At 44.3% G+C, this 5,843-nt stretch overlaps 1 pseudogene; it reads left to right on the top strand.

Moving 5' to 3' along the window:
- The first annotated feature begins 382 nt into the window (after positions 1 to 382).
- Positions 383 to 1,317, top strand: LOC103694218 (glyceraldehyde-3-phosphate dehydrogenase pseudogene; annotated as a pseudogene).
- Positions 1,318 to 5,843: the final 4,526 nt, after the last annotated feature.

Genomic DNA, 5,843 nt, shown 5'->3' with positions numbered 1-5,843 from the left:
TCTGAAATGGCTTGACACCAGGAATGTTTCCAAGTTCTCAAACTTCAGTGTCTTTGTGCTATGACATACACATTTGTGATATACCAAATACCAGCTTATATACCTTATACCAGCTCTTTGGTCTGCTTCTCAGGCCCATTTCACAGGTAAAGAAGCCAAGGCTCAGGGATACCAACATAACTTACAAGAGTAAGAATTATGCTCTCTGCTCCTCCCTGTTCCAGAGACAGCTGCATCTTCTCCTGCAGTGCCAGCCTCGTCTCATAGACAAGATGGTGCATGTCGGTGTGAACGGACTTGGCCTTATTGGTGCCTGGTTATCAGGGCTGCCTTCTGCTCTGCATCTGGCAGAGTGGACATTGTTGCCATCAATGACCTCTTCATTGACCTCAACTACATGGTCTACATGTTCCAGTATGGCTCTACCCATGGCAAGTTCAATGGCACAGTCAAGGCTGAGAATGAGAAGCTTGTCATCAACGGGAAGGCCATCACCATCTTCCAGGAGCGAGATCCCGCTAACATCAAATGGGGTGATGCTGGTGCTGAGTATGTCGTGGAGTCTACTGGCGTCTTCACCACCATGGAGAAGGCTGGGGCTCACCTGAAGGGTGGGGCCAAAAAGGTCATCATCTCCACCCCTTCCGCTGATGCCCCCATGTTTGTGATGGGTGTGAACTACGAAAAATATGACAACTCCCTCAAGATTGTCAGCAATGCATCCTGCACCACCAACTGCTTAGCCCCCCTGGCCAAGGTCATCCATGACAACTTTGGCATCATGGAAGAGCTCATGACCACAGTCCATGCCATCACTGCCACTCAGAAGACTGTGGATGGCCCCTCTGGAAAGCTGTGGTGTGATGGCCACGGGGCAGCCCAGAACATCATCCCTGCATCCACTGGTGCTGCCAAGGCTGTGGGTAAGGTCATCCCAGAGCTGAACGGGAAACTCAGTGGCATGGCCTTCCATGGCCTTCTGTGTTCCTACCCGCCAATGTATCCACTGTAGATCTGACATGCCGCCTGGAGAACTATGATGATATCAAGAAGGTGGTGAAGCAGGCATCCGAAGGCCCACTAAAGGGCATCCTGGGCTACACTGAGGACCAGGTTGTCTACTGAGACTTCAACAGCAACTCCCACTCTTCCACCTTTGATGCTGGGGCTGGCATTGCTCTCAATGACAACTTTGTAAAGCTCATTTCCTGGTATGACAAGGAATATGGCTACAGCAACAGGGTGGTGGACCTCATGGTCTACATAGCCTCCAAGGAGTAAGAAACCCTGGACCACCCACCCTAGCCCAGCAAGGACACTGAGAGCAAGACAGAGGCCCCCAGTTGCTGAGGAGTCCCCGTCCCAACTCGGCCCCCAACACTGAACATCTCCCTCACAATTCCATCCCAGACCCCATAACAACAGAAGGGGCCCGGGGAGCCCTCCCTTCTCTCTTGAATACCATCAATAAAGCTCGCTGCACCCTTCCCCCCCCCAAAAAAAGTAAGAATTATGGGCAATTGAAGTGTTAGCCACAGATACTCAATTAATTTTTATTAATTTCTTAGCATACGCTAATTATGCATAAGAGCAGTTTCTTTATATGTATATGACATCATCATTTTCTTCCTCTTGGTTATCCTCCTGCCCCTCTCCCACTTCCACTGGTCTTTAGCCTCTTCTAACCCTAGTTTTCAAAAAATCTTTTGGACTAATTTAATGTGCATAATGAGCTATGTCCAGGATGGGATTCAAGTTTATACATCAAAATCTTTAAGTTTCATAAATGCCTGTGAAGACTGAATGTAATTCATATGAATTTTTAATGCATCTGCATTTACGGCTTCAGCCTATCCCAGAAATCCAGTTGTGCCATATTCCCTTTCTTGTATCATACTGGCACTCAGAAGATTTCAAATTTTAGGTTTTTATATTATATCAGTGTACAGTGTCTTCCTTATTTTGGCATCCAAACAACTGCCGTAGCTGAAAATTATTTATTATTATTCTATGTATGTACCCCTCCCTCTGTGACAGAAAGGGCACTGCATACTCTACAAAACATATAAATTTCTCATAAGCAATGTAAGGATACACTTAGTAGATATGTTTTTAAACAGACCACATAGTTTATTTCCCTTTTCTCTACAATGAGATGTCTGATAAATACCCCTCAATCTTGTTAAAATACTCCATGATTTATAAATTGTATGTACATATGTGTGTATGTGTACATGTGTGTGTGCATACATGCAATCTGCATGCATGTATATATGCAGGTGTGTACCCATATGGAGGAAGAGTGGAGAGAGGGCATCCTTCTCCATTATTCTCTGCCTTATAATAGGTCTGAGACAGGTCTTACTACACTGGAAACTTGCATTTAGATGAAGCTGGCTGTCCAGTGAGCCCTTAGGATTTCCCTATCTCCATGCCTACATCCCATTCCTTGGTGCTAAAGCTATAGGCATATGCAGCTAGCCTGTCTTTTACATAAGTGTTAGGGGTTTGAACTCAGAGCTCCAGGCTTACAGAGCAAATACCCATGGAAACATGTCCCTGTCTTCTTGCCCTATGATTGTCCGCTGTATAAACCATTTCTGGATTTATTGGTAGTCCCTAGAAGTAGCTCTAAAACTCACAACATAAATTTGTTATTCCAATGTCTTCTTTAACATGACTTGATTCTCTGCCCTTCTGGGCCGTAATTCTTTGGGATTTTTGAACACCCAGAACATTAATATTTTCCCTCTGTGAGTCATGTAACATGTTTGTAAATTGTGAACATTTTGATGATTGTGTTTTAAGAGCTGTTCATTAAAAGTCACTCAACAGCTAAGAAGCAAAAGTTTTCTTCCAGAGAGCTGGAATTTAGCCAAAACTAACTTTTAGGCTGAAAACTGCAGCAAATACCTTCTACCTAGAAGCTCACACCGTTGTCCTGTCCATTAAGAGACGGAAGCGCTCGACTCCTCTGCGTAGGAAGACAGAGTGTACCAGAAGAGTATGAGTATTGGTAACAAGCCGTTCTAAAGCCACGTTCCTGTGTGACAGTCCCAGCACTTTGGTCTTAGAGCTGAGTCCTCTTTATCCATCTGCTGGGAGCTGTAGGGGCTGGAGAAACAGTTTTATTTTAAAGCGACCCTTCAGTAACTCTCAGGCACAGAATGGCGTCTCTGACTGTTCCCTTTTTCTTATTATGCAGTGAAAAGCGAACTCTGCAGTAGCCTCACTGGATTCAACAGTGTGGTTTTATTGTGGAGAGGCTTTGGTGTCAAAAACAAAAGAAAACAAAATACAGGGTTACCAAACAAAATTCCATTCTTCCCCTCCAAGTAGAGTCATCACATCTGTGTTTGATATCATAATTAAGGCCTTCCATTAAAAAATGTAAAGCAGTTACCTCAATAGAATAAAGCATTTCCATGAGGAATGAGGAAAAATATGCAGTTGCATGAAAACAGGGATGTGCTATTCAATTGTTTGTGGACTTTAAGTTCGCTGCTTGTCATACTGTGCGGTGCTTGGACCCACTTTCCCTCTCTCTTCTTGTACTTGTCTCTCCCCGCCTCTCCCCCCCCCTCTCCCTCCTCCGTTGGTTTTTATTGTATTTCAAGCAAGCAGAGGATTTGAGGAGTCTTAAGAGAAACGATGCCATCCAAAGCAGCTGTGCCTCCACTACAATCAAAGCTCCTAAGTATCGCTCTAGTTATGGTGGCTCTAACCAGCCTGCACATAGTCATGTGGTGACTCAGACAGAACACGGGTGCCTGGACCCTACCACTAGTGGCTCTTCTATAGTGCGTTGAGCCTGGGGTTGTTCAGGTGCTCCCTCATGTGCCACTGGCGTCAGAACCTGGGTCAAGAAGTTTTGTGTTTCATGACTGTCTTTCTGCTTCCTACTTCTGATAATTGAAGGAAGACAGTTTCTCAGAAGTCTTCGGACACTCACATTCCTCTCAGTAGAATGCCTGAGGTACCCACTGTTTGATGCTCAGGACAATGCAAAGTGGCTTTCCCAGCACATGTCATACTTACAGTAGGCATTGTCTGCAGTCCTACTACACTCTGATAAGGAAGAAGGCAGGGTGTGACTATGTGTTCCATCATTGCCTCCTCCTCCTCCTCCTCCTCCTCCTCCTCCTCCTCCTCCTCCTCCTCCTCCTCCTCTTCCTGCTCCTCCTCTTCCTCCTCCTCTTCCTTTTCCTCCTCCTCCTTCTCCTCTTCTTGACCAGATATCATTATATTACCTTAGGTGGTCTGAGAGTCATTGTACACTCATATATCATTCAATGTATAACAATCCTAGTGTTTCTGTCTCTTGGTCACTGGTTTTGCAGGAGTTCACCCCCATGCCTGGCCCCTTTCACTGCTGTCTTCCTGGCATGTGGGAAGATAATGACTTACTGTAGCATAAGTGCTTCTCAGATGGCTCCTAGCATTTTCCCTCAGTGTTTGAATATTTTAATGTCAAGACTTCCAAAGACTGGATGCCAAGGAGGGTGGAAATGAGGGTGCAGATAGGGAGGGGAAAGAGGGCAAGTGACGACAGAAGCAACTGGAAGAGGTGAAGGCTAGTGAACCGATAGTGTTTAGCCTGGAACAATGGAGACGGGCAAGAGTTCTTTATTAACTATCTGTGCTGGGAACTATGTTTTATCTCTTCAGAATGAATGCCACTGAGGGGTGAGAGAGATTTTCAGTTGGTCCTTATGTTCATAGTGACTCAGGACACAAAGAAGTCAGTGAATTTTTCATTACCTACCTGGGTGCCTCTCAATATGTTGATTTAGAACCTTAATTAAATCGGCTCCACTTTGCAAAGGAGTCACCAGAGACAGCACACTTTGGCTTGCGGGGACCTTGGTGGTCTATTTGCAAGTCAAACTATTGGCATTCTCGGGAAGAGACTGCATTCTCAATTTCTCAGTTTACCCATTTATAAAATAGTAATAACTGCAGTTAAGTTGTGCAAATCTGATTCACTGTTGGCAGAATACTCATAAAAACTTCTGACAGATTCATTTAAAAATGAATAACATTTCACTGATTTGATTGCAATTTAGCAGATATACTTAACACTTCAATTATATTAATCAAAATGAAGTTTTTTTCATATGACAGCTTGAAGCCAACAGTCTAAGTCTTCAAACCTATTTCACCCTCTTCACGAGAGCACCCGGCGTGACAAATGCTTAGTCGTAATATAAAGCCAGGGAACTTGGTTCAGTGGGGTTTGTTTAACAACTCAGGCGTCCTCCACAATTGGGTGGACATTATAGATTTGTTCATGGAGAATGATCTTGCTCACTTTTGTCAACCTTCTTCCTTGGTGTATTCTTACTAGACACACCTCCTTGGTTAACTTATTTAGACGTTCCTCGAGGCCAAGAACTTCCACTTGAACCAAGTCTGTAAGGTCATTCATTACACTACTGTGGCTTTTCAGTTCCTACATCCAGTCAGCCAAAAATCCTTGTCTCCTCACACATACCTTTGAATAAGGTAGCCATTAGTCCTGCCTCACGTATATTTCACTTCCTTACAACAAAGACCTTCCAACTGTCTCCAAGGCAATGGTGACAGCCTCTTACCTGTTTTTCCTTGTTCCATGTTTATTTGATTTGATGGCTTTCTGAATTGTGGTGTGTGTGTGCACATGTGTGTGTATGTGCGTGCATGTGTGTATATGTGTGTGCATATGTGTATATATGTGTGTGTGTATGTTGTGTGTACAGGTATGTGTGCTGAGAGAGAGAGAGAGAGAGAGAGAGACAGAGAGAGAGAGAGAGAGAGAGAGAGAGAGAGAGAGAGAGAGAGTCTGGGAGGGGTTAAATAAAGGT

The sequence above is a fragment of the Rattus norvegicus genome, chromosome 18 (assembly GCF_036323735.1).
Source record: "Rattus norvegicus strain BN/NHsdMcwi chromosome 18, GRCr8, whole genome shotgun sequence".
Taxonomy (NCBI): domain Eukaryota; kingdom Metazoa; phylum Chordata; class Mammalia; order Rodentia; family Muridae; genus Rattus; species Rattus norvegicus.
This window is presented reverse-complemented; position numbering and strand designations above follow the sequence as displayed.